At 54.0% G+C, this 22,334-nt stretch overlaps 2 pseudogenes; one reads left to right on the forward strand and one right to left on the reverse strand.

Moving 5' to 3' along the window:
- Window positions 1-936: 936 nt before the first annotated feature.
- Window positions 937-18,155, reverse strand: LOC136500753 (uncharacterized; annotated as a pseudogene).
- A 2,164-nt stretch (window positions 18,156-20,319) lies between these two features.
- On the forward strand, window positions 20,320-21,654 carry LOC136466655 (uncharacterized; annotated as a pseudogene).
- Window positions 21,655-22,334: the final 680 nt, after the last annotated feature.

The following is a 22,334-nucleotide window of genomic DNA, read 5'->3' on the forward strand; positions in this document are numbered from 1 at the left end:
GGTATGCATGGTGTTTCAGTACTTTTGGAGCCCAAGAGCAACAGAACCCAAAACATCAATGGAGATGTGGAGTCAATGACGATTTGGATAGCTTGCCCTCATCTCCATGAGTAGAGAGCGAAGGCCGGAGTATCGAAGATCAGAAAAGGTGAAGGATGGGTTAGAGAAACATATCCTTCCTTATTGACAGAAATAAAGATTTTGATGAAAAAAATACTCTTCGACGGTTTTTTTAATTAGCTCTCCAAATAATGTCATCCTTTATTCTGGATTTCTTGCTAGCAAAAAATGATGAAGTACTGATTATGCATGCATGATTTGTCTATATTATACATAGAAATGTGTTGCTGCGTGGTTCTATCATCATTGGCAGTGGCATCTACGTGAAGTCTTTAGACTGAATCAGGAAGCCAAGGGGATTATTGGATGAACGTGAGCGATTGCGCCTTGATTGACACCCTACTTGTATTTGAATATTGAGTTAAATCACACTCCAACTCCCCAGTTTCTAGTTCCTCGGAGATCAATATATGATGACAGCCCCTAAATACTTTTAGCAAAAAAACAAGAACTCTAGACAACCATTGGATGAAGAATTTTACAGAAATTCTGTAAGATTCTATCCGTAATAATTGTCCTGTAGAGATTCTTTCGAGAAAAAAAGAAATATATTTGTCAAAAATCATATGGATTGGGTTCGTGAGGACCAATCTCAAATGAAAAAAGGGCCTGAACCTCTATGTTTTGGCAGGTCCTTTTGACTCGTGCTTCAATTTTCTGAAATCCATGTACATAACCTCCAACATCTATGTTTTCTTTACAAAAGAAGAAACTGATGCAAATTCATCTAGTGAACAACCACTGGCAAAGAAACACACGTAGCTGTCACTAAGCGCTAACAAAATTCCAGGGGTTCAAGGCAGAACCTGGTCATATTCAGCTTGATGTCATTGCTTAACTCAACCACAAAAAGGGTTGTAACCTATACACACAGCCCCCATAAGACCATAAATCCATACCGAATTTTCGTGTGTGGCCAATTAAACTTTCCAATGAATCCTGATCAAGTTCAGCAATCAACACAATGTGAAAACAACAAGCATCTAGTATATAGTGGGGGCAGGCACAGATCACAAATTGTTTTATGCCATCAAACATCTGAGGCACTGCATCACCCTACTTCTACTAAAAGAAACAGAAAGTTCATACAGCTCAACAAAGAAATAGAGTTTTGCATCACACATTAACGCCCTCCTGACATTAACCCTCCAAAGACAGTCAGCCTTGTACATAATTATAAAGGACAAACAGTATCAAAGAGGCAGGTACTGACAGGATCCAAGGTGTCAGGTCTATCGCTCCGCCATTCCTATATAGGTTAAAAGGAAAGGTTAGGGAAACAAAAAAAACTAAGTTCGCATACATGTTGACTATGACTATGCTTACTTGTTTTCCTTCATCTGAACCTCAAGCTGCTTAAGCAGGCGGTGGTGTTCATCCAAGCCCTCGGAAACCTTATCGATCTTCATTAGTAGTCGTTCATACACATCTTCCTTCCCGCTGATGTGACTCTTCTGTTCCATAGCGTCTCTTGAATGAGTACCCGAGGAGGGATATCTCTGTAGACGTACAAAGAATGGATTTGTGTCAAAATTCAGTTAACGGTGACCGCCATGTTTTGGTATGCAGTCCCTCAGTTTCAGAATACAAATTATTCTGGTTAAGTTTCATAAACCAGAACAGCCGTCATTCTCTTCACTTTTACACCCATCTAGCGATTTCTATTGATTAAAAGGTCAAGAGTTTCACAAAATCTTTCTTCACTTCAAATGATCAAGGTGAAGCACTTGCACATTCTGGTTCCACACTTGTCTGTTCAAGACCTTATAATCATGTTGTCGGGTACCATAAAACGGGGTACCCCGAGCATACACCAAAAGAGTCACTTAAATCCCATCAACAACAAAGCCAGGAGGTAAGCCATGGGTTCACCACCAGCCCCGTCCGAGCTCACCGGCTCTCTGTCTCGCCTGAGGCCTCGCACGGGAGGTCTCGACACCCTGATGAAATCTCCGCCTCGCGCGAGGCCTCTCGCGAGAGGCCTCGGCAAGGAGCTCGATCTCCGTCTCGCCCGAGGCCCCGTGCGTACAACATCGAATGAGACAGCTATTCTCCGTATCGCTCGAGGCTGGCTTGTCAATAACCCGTCGCTCCCGCCTCGACCAGTCTTCCCGACAGCATGTCACGTCCTACTAATGCGTCAACCACTCCCGCAATCTCAGCTGGACAACGGCTCGACACCACGGAGTGGCCGACGGGACAAGGAGTCGCATCAACACCATACCGGCTAAGACAAGGCACGGCAGGGATTACCGGTCACTGTGTTCTGGCGCTGTGCCCACGATCAGCGCCGGCACTACGCTGTGCCCCGTAACACCCGCCCCGAAGACAATGCGGCATGGGAAGTCTGGCCCGGGTCATCATCGCCTCCGAACCAGCGTACCAGATCGACCGCTCCCTCCGAGCCTCGGCACCCTATGTCAGGGCCTCGGTCATCTTGAGATTCACGTCTGCCGAGACCCCCACCGTGGTTTAGCCTCGGCACCAATCGAGCCTCGGCCTCGCGCGCAGTCAACCCATAGCGACCCGCACGCTGACTGCCGCGCCTGCTTCGAGGTAGCCCTAGAGCTCCCATGACGCATAGGATCGGATGTGACCAGCACGTCACCCCAGCGCTTCAAGGACGAACCACTCCGACGACCATGCCGCCACAGGAACAGGCTACAGGGCTCAGACACGCCGCCTCCGTTCGCACGACGCCGTATAGTTAGCACACGTACTACCCTGGTCCTCCCTTCAACTATAAAAGGAAAGGACTTGGGCCATTTCTAGGGGAGAAACACAGGCACACACAAAAACAACACCCTGTAACACTCATACTCCCCCGCTGTCTGAGAGCAATGTCTTAAGCAGCCCGCATCACTCTGTGCCGAGACCTGGGACTAGCTCCCTCTCTCACCCAGCTTGTAACCCCCTACTACAAGCACCTCGATGCAAGGAATACAAGATCGATCTCTCAGACTAGATGTAGGGCACCGATTGCCTGAACCAGTATAAGCCTTGTGTCTCTTTGCATCACCATCCGAGATCAGGAACATGCAGTATAAATTTACTAGTTGGTTGAGGCCCCCCTGGTCCAAAACACCGACAGTTGGCGTGCCAGGTAGGGGCATCTGCGTGTCAGTTTCATCATCCCAACAAGTTCCAGATGGCAGACCCCGTACGACCACTGCGTCTCGGCACAGTGGTCTGGTTTGGGAGCCTAGAGTTCATGTCTCTAGGGCATGAGTACGACATGGTACTCCACACCCCATGCCCCACCTACCGATGACGATGTCACGCATCGGTAGCCCAGGCACATGCGGCGCCTGGGCGGCCGCTCTCGCTGCGCTCGCCAGGCATGACGCGAGCAGGATCACCCCGATGCTACGTGAACCCAGGGTGACTCGCCGCTCTCCACTGGTATCCTATGACCAGCTGTTAACGCAAGGTCCCTGGTCGGGGACCTGTCTAGCCTGAGCCTGGACAAGCGAAAAGCGTCGGTGGCGCCCGGCGATGCCCCAACATCAAGCTCCGCTCCACCACTCCCTGAAGAGCCAACTCCGGCGGAGCAAAGCCCAGCGATGGCACCCTCCCCATACCCCTTTGGGTTGAGAAATGCCACCGCCTCCTATGCTTCCATTCACGCGGAGCCCTTAGGACACCACCAATGCTTCGCTCTCAACTTCAACACAACCACGTTGACTCGCACCCACACCGACTCCTCGGAGGAGGACGAAGCATGGGCCGGAGCGGATTTCTCCGACCTCCGCGACCATGAAACCATGCGCCGCTTCTTGGCCGCGAGCGACTATTGCTTTGGCTACTCTGATTCTAACGATGAAGGCGCTCACGATCCCTCTCGTGAGTGCTTCCACGTCGGACTTGGGATGCTAAGCACGGGCGAGGAGGACGAGGGCGTAGGCAACCATACCCCGCTTCATCAGGGCATGGGCGATGCCATGCCCTCACGCATTGTCCCACTGGCAGCACGGAACGAGAACCTTGTCCTCGAGCAATTTCGATGCCCGGACCTGGAGCAGCTCCGTGAACTTCAGGCTAAGGTCGAGCAAGATCGACTCCTTTTGCAATAGCTCCAAAACACTCTCGAGCAAGAGCAACAGGGCCGCAGTGACGGTAGAGGGGCCCGGTGGCGGGCCCACGACGTGCACCACCGCATCAATGACAACGAAGGGGACGATCGTCCCCTAATATTCAACCGTGCTAGCCAGAATGTTGTGGCTGCAGCGATGCTAGTTCACGCGATGCCTGAGCCCTCTACCAGGGAAGGGCGACGGGTTTGCGGTGAGCTCCGGGATCTCCTCGAGACCACCACGGTGCAATAGGTCGAGAGTTCCACCTCTCGATGGCGCGGAGCCGCCTCGGACCTCCCCTCGGCACCGCATCGGTAGGATAAAGAGGCCTTAGTTCGTCTCAAGCTCGCTCAGGCGCCAATAGCCCATGGGGTCCCCTTACAACTCGACTGCCTCGGCAACCAACATGAGGTGCAGGCAGACCATGAGGTGGTCAGCAGGCAACGATGCCACAATAATGAGGGGCCTGCCTGGGGCTATCATCCACACCGGGGTGGCCGTTATGACAGTGAGGAGGACCACAGTCCTTCTCCTGAACCGCCTGGTCCTTGGGTCTTCAGCAGAGCCATCCACGCTGCACATTTCCCAGCATGGTTTCGGCAACCAGCCAACCTCACGAAGTATAGCGGCGAGACCAATCCCAAACTCTGGCTTGCCGATTATCGTCTGGCTTGTTAGCTAGGTGGCGTGAACGATGACTAGCTCATCATCCGCAACCTCCCCTTACTCTTGTCAGACTTGGCATGAGCCTGGCTCGAGCACCTTCCTCCCTCTCAGATCCACGACTGGCGCGACTTGGTTAGGATCTTCGTCAGGAATTTCCAGGGCACATACATGTGCCCTGGAAACTCCTAGGACCTTAAGAGCTATTGCCAGAAACCAGATGAGTCTCTCCGAGACTTCATCCAGCGCTTCTCTAAATAGTGCACCGAGTTGCCCAGCATCGGCGACTCAGAGATCATCCAGGCTTTTCTCTCTGGCACCACCTGCCGAGACTTGGTCCGAGAGTTAGACTGGAACGTGCCGCGCTCCTCAACATCGCCACCAACTTCACCTCGGGCGAAGAAGCTATAGGGGCCATCTTCCCCGAGAGCGACGCCAAGGGGAAGCGGAGGGATGAGGCCCCCGAGGCCTCGGTTCTCCACCTCCCCAAAAGAAAGAAAAAGGGTCGCCAAGGGAAGCAGGCCATCCTCGAGGCCGATCTAGTCACGGCCGTAGAACGCAAGAATCCCCAAGGCCCCAGGCCCTTCGACGACATGCTTAAGAAACCCTGCCCTTACCACCAGGGCCCAGTAAAGCACGCCCTCGAGGATTGCTCCATGCTGTGGCGTTACTATGCTAGGCTCGGACTCCCCGACGATGATGCCAAGCAAAAAGGCATCGGTGACCGAGATGATGACAAGGATGATGGGTTCCCTGAGGTGCACAACACCTTCATGATCTTTGGCGGACCCTCGGCATGCCTTACAGCACGGCAGCGAAAGAGGGAACGCCGAGAGGTCTTCTCGGTCAAGGTGGCCACTCCCTGGTACCTCGACTGGTCTTGGGAGGCGATCACCTTTGATCAAGATGACCACCCCAACCATGTCCTGAATCCCAGGCAGTACCTGCTCGTCGTCAACCCGATTGTGGGCAACACCCGGCCCACTAAGGTGTTGATGGATGGAGGCAGCGGCCTCAACATCCTCTACGCCGGCACCCTGGAGCTCTTGGAGATCGATCGGTTGAGGCTCCGAGGTGATGCCGCGCCTTTCCACGGCATCATGCCAGGGAAACGCACGCGACCCCTCGGGCGCATTGACCTTCCTTTTTGCTTCGGCACCCCCTCCAACTACCACAAGGAGGTCCTCACCTTCGAGGTGGTCGGGTTCAGGGGAACCTACCACGCCATCCTAGGGCGGTCGTGCTATGCCAAGTTCATGGCAGTCCCCAACTACACCTACCTCAAGCTCAAGATGCCGGGTCCCAACTGTGTCATCACAATTGAGTCCATGTATGAACATGCATACGACTGCGACGTCGAGTGCATCGAGTACGCCGAGGCTCTCACGGAGGCCAAGACCCTCATCGCAAACCTCGACCAACTCGGTGGCAAGGCGTCTGACTCCAAGCGTCGTGTAGGGGCATTCGAGCCCACGGAGACCATCAAGCTTGTCCCGGTCGACCCCGCCTGCCCCGACGACCAGGCACTGAGGATCAGCGCCACCCTCGACATCAAATAGGAGGCCATGCTCGTCGACTTCCTCCGTGCGAATGCTGACATTTTCACATGGAGTCCCTTGGACATGCCGGGCATACCGAGGGAGGTCGTCGAGCATGCCTTGGACATCTGGGCTGGCTCTAGACCGGTGAAGCAATGCCTACGCCGATTCAACGAAGAAAAGTGTAGAGCCATCGGCGAGGAAGTGCAGAAACTCTTGGCGGACGGGTTCATCAAGGATGTGTCCCACCCAGAGTGGTTGGCTAACCCTGTGTTATTTAAGAAGAAAAATGGGAAATGGAGGATGTGTGTAGACTACACCAGTTTAAATAAAGCTTATCCAAAAGTCCCCTTCCCATTACCTCGAATCGATCAGATCATTGACTCCACTGCGGGGTGCGAGACCCTATCTTTCCTTGATGCGTATTCTGGTTACCATCAAATCAAGATGAAAGAGTCCGACCAGCTTGCGACTTCTTTCATCACCCCATTCGGCATGCACTACTACATGACTATGCCTTTTGGCCTCAGAAACACGGGGGCCACATACCAGCGGTGCATGACCTAGGTCTTCGGCGACCACATTGGGTGAACCATCGAGGCTTATGTGGACGACATCATGGTCAAGTCTAGAAAGGCCGAGGATCTTGTCAACAACTTTAAGATAGCCTTCAAATGCCTTAGAGAGAAGGGCATCAAGCTCAATCTTGAGAAGTGTGCGTTCGGAGTCCCCCGAGGCATGCTCTTGGGATTCATAGTCTCGGAACGCGGCATCGAAGCCAACCCAGAGAAGGTCTCGGCCGTAACCAGCATGGGACCAATCAGAGACCTCAAGGGAGTGTAGAGGGTCATGGGATGCCTTGCGGCCCTGAGCCGCTTCATCTCGCACCTCAGCAAAAAAGGCTTACCTCTGTATCGTCTCTTGAGAAAATCTGAACGCTTTTTTTGGACCCCAAGGCCGAAGAAGCTCTCGCCAAGCTTAAAGCACTGCTCACCAATCCTCCCGTCTTGGTACCACCGGCCAGAGACGAGGCCCTCTTATTCTACGTCACCGCAACAACCCAAGTGGCTAGTGCTGCCGTAGTAGTAGAGAGTCAGGAAGAGGGGCATGCTCTACCCATCCAATGACCTGTCTACTTCATCAGTGAAGTGCTTTCCGAGACCAAAACACGATACCCCCACATCCAAAAGTTGATCTACGCCGTAGTCTTGGCTCAGCGCAAGCTATGCCACTACTTCAAGTCCCACCCAGTGACCGTGGTGTCATCTTTTCCCTTAGGAGAGATAATCCATAACCGAGAGGCTTCGGATAGGATAGCCAAGTGGGCCGTCGAACTCATGGGGGAAGCCCTGACCTTTGCGCCTTAGAAAGCAATAAAGTCTCAGGTCTTGGCCAATTTTGTGGCTAAGTGGACCGACACCCAATTGCCACCTGCTCAAGTCCAGACAGAATGCTAGACCATGTACTTCGATAGGTCTCTGGCAAAGACTGGGGCAGGCGCGGGTCTGCTCTTCATCTCGCCCCTCGGAGTACACATGCGCTACATGGTTCAGCTCCATTTTGCCGCCTCCAACAACGCAGCTGAATATGAGGCCCTTGTCAACGTCCTGTAGATCGCCATTGAACTTAGAGTACGGCGTCTTGACATTCGGGGCGACTCGCAGCTCATCGTCGATTAAGTCATGAAGGAGTCAAACTGCCTCGACCCCAAAATGGAGGCGTACTGCAAGCTGGTACGCCTCCTGGAAGACAAGTTCGATGGTCTCGAGCTCAACCACATCGCGCGGAAATACAACGAGGCCGCGGATGAACTGACAAAGATGGCCTCAGCACGGGCTCCGATCCCCCCCGAACGTCTTTGCCAGAGACCTCCACAAGCCTTCCATCGACTACGCCTCAGCAACGGAAGAGGGCCCACTGGCCGAAACCACCATGGGGCTCGACGCCCCCTCTGCTGCCGAGACTCTCTCGACCAAGCCCGAGGTCATGGAAGTCAACACCGAGCCTCCCTAGGCCGACTAGGACGCGAACTGGCAAATCTCGTTCCTTGATTGGCTTGCTCGGGGAGAGCTTCCTAGTGACAGGACCGAAGCCTGATGGCTTGCGCGGCGAGCCAAGACTTACGTCCTCTGCAATGGTGAATTGTACAAGCGAAGTCCCTCCGATGTCCTCCAACGATGCATCACCACCGAGGCAGGCCAAGCCCTGCTTTGGGACTTGCACGCACGGGCCTGCGGGCACCATGCGGCGCCTCGGATGCTCATCGGAAACACTTTTTGTCAAGGGTTCTACTGGCCGACGGCGGTTGCCGATGCCACTAAGCTAGTACGCTCCTACGAAGGATGTCAGTACTATGCTCAGCAGATGCACCTCCCGGCCCTAGCCCTCCAAACCATCCCCATTATGTGGTCGTTCATCGTGTGGGGGCTCGACATGGTCGGGCCTCTACAAAGGGCCCTCGGAGGCTACACCCATCTACTGGTAGCAATTGATAAGTTCTCCAAATAGATCGAGGCTCGTCCGATCAATCAAATCAAATCCGAGCAAGCAGTGATGTTCTTCACTGACATTATCCATAGGTTCGGGGTCCCTAACACCATCATCACCGACAATGAGACACAGTTCACCGACAAAAAATTATTGACGTTCTGCGATGACCACCACATCCGTGTGGCCTGGTCAGCCATAGGACACCCAAAGACCAATGGCCAAGTAGAACATGCCAATGACATGATCCTACAAGGCTTCAAGCCAAGAATTTACAACCGGTTGAAGAAGTTTGGCAAGAAATGGCTCACTGAACTCCCATCGGTCATCTGGAGCCTGAGGAACACTCCAAGCTGAGGCACAGGGTTCATGCCTTTCTTCCTGGTCTATGGGGCCGAGGCCATCCTCCCCACTGACTTGGAATATGGTTCCCCAAGGCTATAGGCCTATAACGAACAAAGCAGCCGCACCACCTGAGAGGACGCCCTCGACCAACTAGAGGAAGCCTGAGACATCGCGCTGCTGCACTCGGCTAAATACCAGCAAACCCTACGGCGCTATCAGGCCTGGCACATCCGAAGCCAAGACTTGAAGGTAGGCGACCTGGTGTTGAGGATGGCGCAGAGCAACAAGGGTTGCCACAAGCTGACCCTGCCATGGGAAGGACCGTACATCATCGCCCAAGTGCTGAAGCCCAGAACCTACAAGCTAGCCAACAAGAAGGGTGAAATCTTCACCAACGCTTGGAATATAGAACAGCTACGTCACTTTTACCCTTAAAATTCCAAGCATTATATATATTGTTTCTCAGAATACAATTGAAAAGCGTTCTTTAGTTGTTCTAATTTTTTGAGAACCCCCCCCCCTCGAGCCTATTGTTGGTCTTGGCAATACGATGGCACTGTAAGGGAGACTCGGCTCTACCTCCGTAGAACCGAATCTCCCTCGGGGGCTAGATGGGGGATTCCCCCTAAGTCCCACGCACCATTTTTTAGTCATTTTTCGAAAAAGAAATTCCTACGCCAAACCCTCTAGCACGCTCTGATGAATTGGTTGCGGAAAACCTAAGGACCCAAAGCCCGTCTCAGGGCCAGAAGCCTGGTAGAGTCACGAGACGACCTAAGCCTCTGGGCTACAGTGCTCCCTCACCACCTTTCGCCCAGGGGATGACTTAGGCTCCAAGGAGGTTTTTGTAAAGAAATCAGATCAGAGACAACAAGAGGGCAGAGGCTCGGAAATACAAGACAAATGATTAAAGAAACATGAGTACTTCAAAAGAAAGGCCTCCACGGCCACAAACATTACGATACATAGTTAATTCCTATCCTATTTACATGGCCTCTTAGGCCCAGGTCACGGCTTAGGGCCTCCAGCATCGGTAGATGGTGGAGGAGCGACCACCTCCTCTTCGAACAGCTTGGCCAACGCCATATCGGGGCCCTTCGCTGTCTCCATCAGCTTCGCAACCGCCTCGTCAGCCTCCTCATCATCGTCGGGTAGGACGTAGCCATCGTTGATGGCTTGAAGGTCAAAGCCTATATAGTGCGAGGCGATGACTGCCAGCGCGCACTTGACGCCCGTGTGCAGCGCTCCTTGGAGCCACTCACGCACTTGACCACTTAATGCAATCAGACGGCTCCCAAGGGAGCTGCCTGATTGAACCCCCTCGACCTCCAAGGCCTCGTAGGTGGTGCGGGCAGCACTCTTCAGTGCCTCATGCTCCCCGATCTCAGTCTTGAGCACCGCCTGCACCGCGATGGAAGCCTCGGCTGCCCGGGTAACCTCCGCCTCTGACTCTATGCCATAGGAAATGAAACGGGGTTGAGCGCAAAGGAAAACAAGCTAAATAGGGACGAAAGCCTACGGAACTCACCCTTGGCCTTCAGCTCCCAGTGTCAGGCCTCGACCCAAAAGGCCTCGGCTTTCTCCTTTAGGCGCTGAGCCTCGACTTGAGAAGCCTCGGCCGCCCTAGAAGCTTCACTCCCCAGCTCTACGTCACACCAAGAAGTTAGGGAGCGAACATAAGGAAAAGAGAATAAAACGAGGGGACTAGGACTCACCCTCGGCCTTTCCCCTCCAAACCATAGCCTCGGTTCATGAGGCCTCAGCCGCTGCAAGGGCCTCATCCAAAGCGCCTTTTGTCAGCTAGTGCGCACTCTGTTCCGCTCCTAGCTGCCTAGCAAGAGCCTTGCCCGAGGCCGTGGCTTCTTCGGCTCGAGACCTAAAGGCATCCTGATCACTGGCCATGCGGGTGAGCTCCTCCACCAACTCCTTGACCCGCGCCACCAGAGGGGCGAGCTGCTCCTGAGCCGTGGCCGCCTCGACCTTCACGTCAGCACAACGAAGGCAGAGGTCCTCCACCTCTGCGCTCCATGCCGATAGGAGCTCGTTGGCGCCTGCAAGAAGGCCCTTTTGCCGCTGAAGCTAGTCCCAGATGTCCCTCTCCCACCGGAGAAAGACCGACTTCATAAGGGACCGGGTCTCGAGCTCCTAGGGGAAATAGAATAGGAGTCAATCCCTATAAAGAAAACCTAGAAAAAGACCACCGCATGAGAAAAGAAAGCACGAACCTGGGCAACTCTGGGCAGATCGTTGGCCACCACGGACAGCGTCGTCCGTAGTGACTGCTCTGCTAGCTGGCGGTACTGCTCAAACATGTCCCAGCGACCGCCCTCGGCTGCGTCCTCGAGGGCAAACAGAGGCTCCGCCCCAGGGTCGTCCTGGCTCTGCCACAGGACACACAGGTGATCCCACCCGCAGGGCTCGGGTCATACTCACGCAAGGGCCGAGCTTCCCTCGCCTGGGGTTGGAACCGGCTATTCCACGACACCGGCCACCTCGGCGTCGGCCATCTCCTACGCCCAGGAAGTATCGTCGGAGGAGATTGGAAGAAGTTCCACCTCCCAGGCGCTCTCCCGCAACAACGGCAGGCCTTGAACCAAGGGTGCCACTGAGGCCTCCGTGGCCTTCGTCTCCACTTCCTGGGCCGACAACCTCACCGCAATCACGTCAGCCTCGATGGTCCCAGGGGCTCCGGCCTCCGCCATCGTGGCCTCGGTGGTCCTAGGGGCTCCGGCCTCTGCCATCGTGGCCTTGGTGGTCCCAGGGGCTCTGGCCTCCACCATCATGGCCTCAGAGGTCCCAGGGGCTCCAGCCTCCACCACCATGGCCTCAGTGGTCGCGGGGGCTCCGGTGCCCGCCACAGCGACCTCGATGGTCCTGGGCACCGTGGCCTCCATCGCCTCGGCCTGTGAAACCACGGGGACCTCGATCCTGGTGGCCTCCGCAGGCAAGGGAACCTCAGCCCCATCCAACCCATGGGCCTCACCATCATGGGGCGGAGGCGCTCCCTCCCCCACCTATGTCGGGGCCACCCCGGTAGCCCCTCCTTGGGTGGCTGGCTCCTTCGGGTCAGCCCTTGCCAATGCAGCACCACGTTGTAGGGTGGCTTGCGCCTCTGCCACCCAGTGGGCAGAGGAGCCAGGGTTAACCTTGAGCGCTTTTAGGGGCGCCAAGGTAGGCACCTCCGCAGGTCGCTTCCGGCTAAGGACAAAACATTTACAAGGTCAGCACAAGACGAAAAAGCACTATGGCTCCACCAAAAATACACCTACCTTGAGCAGGGCTGCAACCGCTTTGGCATGGTGACCCTTGTCTACGTAGGCGGTGGTGGTGGCAGAGGCACGGCCTCCGTGTTCATCGACGCCAGTTGGTCCTTGACGGACCCTGGTGCCCCCTCGGTCCTCTGCAGGGGCAGTTGCGTTGCCCCCACCACCACCTGCTCCACCACTGCCACCGAGCCCACCGGGCTGACGGCACGCTTGCCCAACGCCCACTCCTCGGGCGTGTCGGCCTCAGCCCTGAGGTGAGCAATCGCCAACCCTAGGGCAGCAGCTCCTCCTCCTCCTCCTGGGAGCACCGGGCTGCTTGCCGATGCCCCGAGCACCGTCTCCCCTATGTCAGGGAGATGGTCCAAGGGACCCCGCCCCATCTCGCCCTCATCATCCCCATCTGAGGCATCCATCGATATCGACGGTGATAGGGACTCCTCCAATGGGAGGCCATCCTTCCTTTGCTGGCGGCAGCGCTTATCCGGTTCCTCACGCGTGAGGATCTTCTTCATGCGCTTTGCCGCCTTGGCGTCCTTCCGCTTTTTCTATGCCTTGGCGTGCACCCAGTTGATCGCCCGCCGCCTCGTGTCCTCAGGAACGGGCGGTGGAGAGGCGCGCACATCCCTCATCCCCTACAAGAACGACAAACACGCATAAGGGAACAAGAAGTAAGGAGAAACAGAGAAGTCTCAAGGGCTATAGCGGCGCGTGACTTACCAGCGAGAGGAACCCCTACGACGGGCGCATCACGATGGGGGTCAGGTTGCCGCCCCTCAGCTTCGCCTCCACTGTCTCCCCCACCCGACGAAGAATTTCCTCGTCGGAAAGGGCAGAGGAGGACATCTGGATGCCCTCATTTGGATCACCCGGCCTCATCTCAAATCGGTGTCGCCACCGAGCCATCAGCGGCAGCACCCTCTAGTGGTGGAAGACAGCCACGACCATGGCCACAGTAAGGCCGCAGCCCCATAGCCTCTCTAGCCCCTCCATAAGCGGCTATAGCTTGGGCTAATCCTCCCTCGGGACGCCGTACTTCCACCTCTCCGGGCAGCTCCCCACAATTCGCCCAGTGTAGGGGGGAAGTCCGCCGTCATCGTTGTGGAGATAGAACCAGCTCATGTACCATCGATGATTGGATGACGTGAGCTGGGCCAGGATGTAGAGGTGCTAGCGATCCTGACGCACTTGGAGAGTGCAGCCACCGGCCCTCACCGCCTTCCTTGTGCCTAATGTGCCCGTCGGCTTAGTGGTATGCCCCGTCCGGAAGAGATGGAGCCACAACTCCCAATGGGCAGCAATCCCCAAGTACCCCTCGCAGATAGCGATGAAGATGGCCGCCTATGCGATGGAGTTGGGGTTGAAGTTGTGGAGCTCCATGCCATAATAGTGTGGGAGCGCCCGCATGAACCGGTCCACCAGAACACCGAGGCCACACTCGTGAAAGGAGATGAAGCTCACGATGTAACCGTCGTGAGGCCTCGGCTCTGGCTCACCCGACGGAGCGATCCACTCTGGCCTGCTGGGGTCCGTCATCGGACGAAGGAGTCCGCCATCAATGAGCGACTGAAGCATCTCTATGGTGACGTTAGATGGATCTCAAGGGTCCACCTCGATGACAATGATGTCGCCGGCCATGAGTGCGGTGGAGGGTTTGAATACAGCGGTGAGTTTGTCTCTCTCTCTCTCTCTCTCTCCCTGGCTCACCCTTCTCCCTTCTTCTTCCTAGTGCCCGCTGCTCTAGCGATGACTTGATGGGGGTAGAGCTAACATAGGCAAGGTAAGGTGGGGAGGGGCGAGGCTTGTTGCGTATTTATGTAGGGCAAAGGCGAAATGGATGGGCGATGAAATCAAGGAAGTTTCCCTCAGATCCGGCATGGTTAACCCTTCTAGATGAAGGAACCAGGCGTTGAGCCTATTACGGTCCAGGGGTTCGAAGGTTGGGCCTCTAGGGGTTTCGAAAGCCACCCTAGGGCAACAGAGTTAGGGATGACCGCGGGCGAGCCCACTCGGGGCCGAGGCCCAAGCAAGCGAAACACTTGGGATGCCCTAAGTCATGTCCGAGACCGGCAGGGAGGTCTCCGAATGGGATCCCACTGTAGGGAGGCACCGAGCCATTGAGGCCCAGCAAACGGCCTCGGCACCCACTAGAGAAACCCTCCAGTACTCTTGGAGTGCATCTCTAGACCACTAGCTGTCCCCTAGCGAACGGGATACGGACCTCCACTCGGACTTACCCGATAACAGCTCACTGGAAGTGCCACCGCTTGTGCCCACCAAGGGTAGCCTGGCACATTCCACCCCTCCTTCTAAGTGAAAAGGAAGCGTGAGGGTCATATGAAAAGCCAGGGGAACCCCTGACGGACCTCTTGCTCCGTGCAGAGGCTAAGGGGCTCTTCTTGCAACCTTGCCGAGACCTAGCGACCCTGGCTCGCACTCGAGGGGGCTCGGCAAAACAACCCCTCCTTCCGAGCAAAAAGGAAGTGCGAGGGTCATACAAAAAGCCAAGGGAGCTCCTGACGGCCCTCTCGCTCCATGCAGAGGTTGGGGAGCCCTTCCTGTAGATATGCCAAGACCCCACGACCCAGGCTCGCACCCAAGGGGGCCTCAGCAAACAAACCCTCATGCACGAGGGGCGTACAAAAAGCTAGGGGAACTCCCGATGGCCCTCTCGCTCTATGCAGAGGCTAGGGGGCTCTTCCTGCAACCATGCCGAGACCCAGCGGCCCAAGCTCGCACCCGAATGGGCTCAGCAAACAACCCCTCCATCCAAACGAAAAGGATATGTGAGGGCCGAACAAAAAAGCCAAGGGGACCCCTGACCACCCTCTTTCTCCGGGCGGAGGCTCGGGGGCTCCTCCTGCACCCAAGACAAAGACAAACGACCTAAGCCCATGCTAGAAGTCTTGTTACAAACACGATAAAGGGCACTGAGCCCGTTACGGTCCAGAGGTTCAAAGGCTGGGCCCCCTAGGGTTTCGACAGCCACCTAGGGCAACAGAGTCAAGGACAACTATGGGCAAGCCCACGTATGGCCAAGGCCCGAGCAAATGATCGCTTGGGGCGTCCTAAGTCAGGTCTGAGACCGGTAGGGAGGTCTCCGAATGGGATCCCACCATAGAGAGGCACCGAGCCACTAGGGCCCAGCGAACGGCCTTGGCACCCACTAGAGAAACCCTCTGGTGCTCTTGGAGCATGTCTCTGGACCACTAGCCGTCCCCTAGCAAATGGGGCACGGGCCTCCACTCGAACTTACCCGATAACAGCTCATCAGAAGTGCCATCGCTCGTGCCCACCGAGGGTAGCCTGGCACATTCCACCCCTCCTTCTGAGCGAAAAGGAAGCATGAGGGTCATACAAAAAGTCAAGGGTACCCCTGACCGCCCTCTTGCTTCGTGCACAGGCTCGAGGGCTCTCCCTGTGACCTCGCCAAAACCCCGCGACCCGAACTCGCACTTGTGGGCTCGACAAATACGATAAAAACACCTCACTCAAACACGAAAAAGCCCCTGAAGGAGTAAAATCCACTCCTCCAGGGCCTCAGGGGCTACACCCTATGGGTGCGCTCGCGCGCTCCCACCAAAACCTCAAGAAGCAAAGCACAATCCCTACAGGAGGGGCTGCAAGCCAAATCTCAACAAACCCTTAGGGAGAGTGCACGCGCTCCCCCTAAGGCTCGGGGGCTACTATTGGGTACCATAAAATGGGGTACCCCAAGCGTACACCAAAAGAGTCACTTAAATCCCATCAACAACAAAGCTAGGAGGTAAGCCATGGGTTCACCACCAGCCCCATCCGAGCCCACCGGCTCTCCGCCTCGCCTAAGGCCTCGCATGGGAGGTCTCGACACCCTGACGAAATCTCCGCCTCGCGTGAGGCCTCTCGCAAGAGGCCTCGACAAGGAGCCCGATCTCCATCTCGCCCGAGGCCCCATGCGTACAGCCTCGAATGAGACAGCTATTCTCCATATCGCCCGAGGCTGGCTTGTCAATAACCCATTGCTCCCGCCTTGACCAGTCTTCCCGACAGTATGTCACATCCTATTAATGCGTCAACCACTCCCACAATCTCAGCCAAACGACGGCTCGACACCACAGAGTGGCCGACGGGACAAGGAGTCGCATCAACACCATACCGGCTAAGACAAGACACGGCGAGGATTACCGGTCACTATGTTCTGGCATTGTGCCCACGATCAGTGCCGGCGCTACGCTGTGCCCCGTAACACCCACCCTAAAGACAACACGGCATGGGAAGTCTGGCCCGGGTCATCATCACCTCTGAACCAACATACCAGATTGACCGCTCCCTCCGAGCCTCGGCACCCTACGTTAGGGCCTCGGTCATCTCGAGATTCATGTCTGCCGAGACCCCCACCATGGTTTGGCCTCGGCACCAACCTGGCCTCGGCCTCACGTGTAGTCAACCCACAGCGACCCGCATGCTGACCGTTGTGCCCGCTTTGAGGTAGCCCTAGAGCTCCCATGACACACAAGATCAGATGTGACTAGCACGTCGCCCCAGCGCTTCAAGGACGGACCACTCCGATGACCACGCCACCACAGGAACAGGCTATAGGGCTCAGACACGCCGCCTCCATTCGCACGACACCATATAGTTAGCACACGTACTACCCTGGTCCTCCCTTCAACTATAAAAGGAAAGGACTTGGGCCATTTCTAGGGGAGAAACACAGGCACACACAAAAACAACACCCTGTAACACGCATACTCCCCCGCTGTCTGAGAGCAACATCTCAAGCAGCCCGCATCACTCCATGCTGAGACCTAGGACTAGCTCCCTCTCTCACCTAGCTTGTAACCCCCTACTACAAGCACCTCGGTGCAAGGAATACAAGATTGATCTCTCAGACTGGATGTAGGGCACCGATTGCCTAAACCAGTATAAGCCTTGTGTCTCTTTGCATCACCATCCGGGATCGAGAACACGCAGTATAAATTTACTAGTTGGTTGAGGCCCCCTCGGTCCAAAACACTGACACATGTGTTCATCTATGTCATTGCACCCATCAAGTCTTAATCAAGACAATAGTTTCATAGTATCTAATTTGAATTGCAATTGATCACAGGTGGAGAAAGGATATGATGTTAATTCAAGACCTAGCCACCACCTCCAGGCCCTAGTCTCCCTTCTATTACGATGAACCCAGAGAACCTAACCCTAACCTTAAACCCAAACCTAACTCAATGGGTAGCAATGGCAGAAGAGTAAGACAACAAGAAGCTGACATACAATTAAATTCGAATCAAGAACTTCGACAATTTCAGTCGAATCCAAGTACAGCAAACTAGCAAAGCCCCCAAAAGAACAAACTTTCTGTAGACAAGGCAGCAGGTGGACAATTTAGTGATTTATTGATTCATGACATGGACGACTAGTTCCACAGATCAACACAACACACAATTAGACTTGCAAATCCAGGCTGTAATCCAGCAATCAATGGCGTTCAAGTCAAGTCGCCCAACTTTACATGCCTTAACCAGTCAAGCCCCCAAGGGAAGAGGAAGCGGGCATAGAGGATCGATTACCTCTGTGGGCACGGAACTGCTGAGGAATCACCGCTCCATCAAGCACCGCTGCTGCTCTAGGGGCTGCCGGAGCCAGAGCGAGCGGGCGACGGACCGGAGGATCACCGCCGACGCCATGTGCAGGAGAAGTTGAACCCGGAGTCCTGGAAAGGAGACGATCGATGGAGGAGAACCGCAGTGTTAGAGCCAGGCGTGGGCGTCTAGCAACAGGATGTAGCCGTCGGGTATCGCCGAACTTTGCCGCTACGGACAATTCATCTCGTCCCCATTCCCATCCTCGTTAACTATCTTGGGTACAGATTCTTGCCCATCCCCATATTCATTAGGTATTGGTCGGGTAATAGATATCCGACGGGTACTGCATACCTGATAAACAAGGACACTTGGGGTTGCAGCTTTGCAATCGGAGATGTTTCTTCTTCACTCAGGTATAGTGAGTCTCAGAGATACCGAGGAGAAGGAGCGAGGTTGCGAGGAAGATGAGCAAAGGTGTTAGAGGGACCGAACTGAGGAAGTGAGGGGCACGGGCACTCGTGAGGCAGGCATGCTTGTGCTGCTGACGGAGATGGTGAGAAAAAATTGAACGAGGGTTCCTAGAACACACAAGCTATATATATATGATTGTTCAGATTTGAACCAAAATACCTATGTTGAGCTTCTTTAGGCCTAATACTCATATGACAGCTCAAATAGTCAGGTTCCCCAATGGGTAACGGGGACATATAAACAGGGAACGTTCATGTACCCGATATACCCGTCGGGGATGGATTCTTGCCCATTTAGATGTCCGTAGGTAAAGATATGATCACATCCCCATCTCCTAATAGATCAAATACCCGTCGGGTATCGGGTATCAGGGCCCGTTGCCATCTTTATGGGCGTCTAGTGTCTATGGACTTCTGGAGGCCATAGGCTTGTATAAATTAGGGAGCCCAGACGGACGTCGGGCTCTGTGTGTTTGTCAGCCCAGCAAACTTGGGCCACTTTTGGCCCACCGCATGGGAAGTGAGAATTTGTGCTGTTGTTCCTACTGTTCCTGTTGGATATGACACTAAATAAATATATTATGTTGCTAAAAAAACTAAATAAATATATTATAGTTTATCACGTAGCTAATGATACTAATAATATTATTATAAATCTTGGCACTTTTTTATAATTTAGTTAAGACGATTCTAAAAATTAATTTTATTCAGGGACGGAGCGAGTAGCCAATAAAAGTTGCACACTTCCTAAACTATAGGCGGCTGCTCTGCATGCTGACCCAAGGAGGAGGAGGATCCAAGAAAGATGAATACATGACTAGTAATCCCATGGCTGTACTGTGTTGCCTGAGAAGAAGAGAGAGCAAATCTCTAAAAGTTATTAAGCACCCTGTCCAAGCTAATTGTTCTGCTAATACTTAATAAAGAGTAATTTTGAGAGCATCTTTATATCTTTTCTTATTAATAGGGATAGCGATTTTGGTGAAAAATACTTTCAATAGCTTTTTTTATTATATCTCTAAATTTTTCGTCCTCTATTCTAGATTTCTCGCTAATAAAAAATAGAGAGTGGGGCTGACTCTCTAGAGTATGTATAAGACATAGAGATTTTGGTTCAAAATATCTCTCCAAAATAATAATTTAAAGAGTAGGTTTAAGAAAGATGCTCTCGTGGATCTTTCGACATCCAAACTTCACAATATAGAATGGTTCAGATTCAGAGTTACCGCTTTCACTATCGCAGAGCTAACCGATCCTCTCCTCTCTTCAGTTCCGCGTCTTCAAGCTCTGATTCCCATGGAGGAAGCAGACGATGCATCCCATAAATAAACGACATATTCGTTTGGGCTTGTTTGGCTGATAATCCATAGCTAAAAATATTGTTGGCCGATTTGTTGTGAGAGAAAAATATTATTCATTAGCTGAAAAAGTATGGCTTATAAGCAAAATAAGCCCAAACAAACCATGCGAAAGTTCACAACCCACCCATTTGCCATTTGTACATGGCACTTTGCACATACGCCTCTCCCGTCCTCCAGTATCCCAAGCTCGTAAGCCTCCTCGTCTGCGGCAACCGCACCACCGATCGCTTCTGCTCCCGTTGAATTGCCCCTCCACGCGCAATTCACCCTGCTTCCGCTGAAATCAGGCCTAATTGGCCATCGTCTGCCTTGCACGCCAGACACGGGGTGGCATGAACCTCGCCATTAGCGTGCTCGGGCTCTGTCTCCTATGGGTGGAATTCACCATCGTGGGCGGTGGCGGAAGGGCAGCAGACCCCCACCGTTCGGGCCGCCATGGCTAGGAGGAGGACTCATGCCCAGGCGGCCGTCAGGTCGCTGGACGCATGGCGCAGCCGCGAATGGAGGCGAGCGGTAGACCACCATGCCGCCATCTTCCGAAGACACCTCGCGGACGGCATGCTCTCCGCGTCCTCCCACGTCGTCTGCCTCGGCGGTGCCTAGGAGGCGATGGCGCTGCGGGAGCTCGGCGTGTTCGGCGCCGTGGTAGAAAGCGACCACGAACTCCCGTTCCTGGACTCCTCCATCGACTTCATCTTCGCCGGACGTGTGCTCAACTCCTTCAAACGCCAGGCCGACCTCACCACCGAGGCGGCACGTATTATGAAGCCAGACGGCCACCTCGTTGTCCTCATGTCCAGCACCAGCGATGCCTTAGCCTCCGGTCCCTCTAGGCTCTTTTCCCGTCCCTCAGATTACTCCGATCCCACGAGGAAAATGGCCGGGATGGCTCCACCCTCTGGGAGCTAGTCTTTCGGAAGCATGCAGGCATTTTCTCCACCACCAGCAGCAGCACGTCCTCCTCCTCCCTCAACGGCAACAATCCCGCGAGCAACTGCACGTATCGCGATCACAAGCACCGAATCATCAACCTCGCTGAGCCGCTAATCCAAGAAGAGCTGGCAAAGCCATGGATCTCGCTGAAGAAGAACATCAAGAACATCAAGTACCTGCCAGCGCTCACTGACATCGGCTTCAAGCGCCGGTATGTGTACGTCGATGTGGGCACCCGGAGCCACGGCTCCAGCATCGGTAGCTGGTTCCGGAAGCAGTACCCGAAGCAGAACCACACCTTTGAGGTCTTCGCCATTGAGGCCGATCCTGCGTTCCATGCAAAGTACGCCACCAAGAAAGGCGTCACCTTGCTACCCTACGCCGCCTGGGTCCGGAACGAGATGCTCATGTTTGAGATCAATGGTGGCCCGGCCGGCAAGAAGAAGGGTGCCAACAGTAATGCTAGAAAGCCAAACGATCGTGGCATGGGCCGCATCAGGACCGCGGCCAGGGTGACCAATGGGGTGTCATTAGGCGAGTTGCGCACGTGTCCCGGCGTTCGACCTCGCCGAGTGGCTGAAGCGGACGGTGTCGGAATAGGACTTCATGGTGATGAAGATGGATGTGGAGGGCACCGACTTTGACCTCATCCCAAGGATGCTCGACATTGGGGTGATCTACCTCATCGATGAGCTGTTCCTCGAGTGCCATTACAATCGGTGGCAAAGGTGCTGCCCTAGTGAGCGGTCGCCCAAGTACCAGAACACGTATGGCGAGTGCCTAGAGCTGTTCACCTCGCTCAGGGACAGCGGCATGCTTGTGCATCAATGGTGGTGATTAGTTCATAATTCATAACTGACGGCATCTTGAACTGTAAACCAACATATGGGGGATTTTGGTGTGTGTCCCAACTAGATTTAACACGGGATTTTGGTGTGTTTCTGTAGTTTTGATGATCGATTCTTGTAGTTACATGACGAGATGAGGAATATATTACAGACTAACTTCGAAGCAAAGGTATTGGCATTAGCGGATCTAGGGGGGCTGCAGCCCCCCCCCCCCCCCCGTGAGCCTTAATTCCTCGTTAAATTACTGTAGCATCAAGCATAAATCTTCATTATCAATCAACATGTCCATTACTTAGCCCCCTCCTTGATCCCATCCTGAATCCGCCACTGGGTATTGGTGAGTGTCATAATTGTCCATGAGCAACTGAATCATTTTTGCAGGCTTGTTTACTGTCCATTTTTTAGCCTTCATTCATTTGGCAAGTACTATTGTTTACCTGCCAACTTTGTTCTGAAATGACAGTAGAAGCATAACTTGCTGCTTCTTTTGAGTTATCCATGAATTTTGTCTAGATCATTGTTGAATTGCACTAATTTTCTAACATTACAAATGTCGTCAGTGTGTCCCCACCCTTAATCTAAACTGTTTCTAAAACATATTTGGTTTGAACCTCCTTTCTAAATAAATTTAAAGTGGTTTAAACTGCTATCAAGCTCTCAAAACAAATT

This window comes from Miscanthus floridulus, chromosome 1, assembly GCF_019320115.1.
Source record: "Miscanthus floridulus cultivar M001 chromosome 1, ASM1932011v1, whole genome shotgun sequence".
Classification (NCBI taxonomy): Eukaryota; Viridiplantae; Streptophyta; class Magnoliopsida; order Poales; family Poaceae; genus Miscanthus; species Miscanthus floridulus.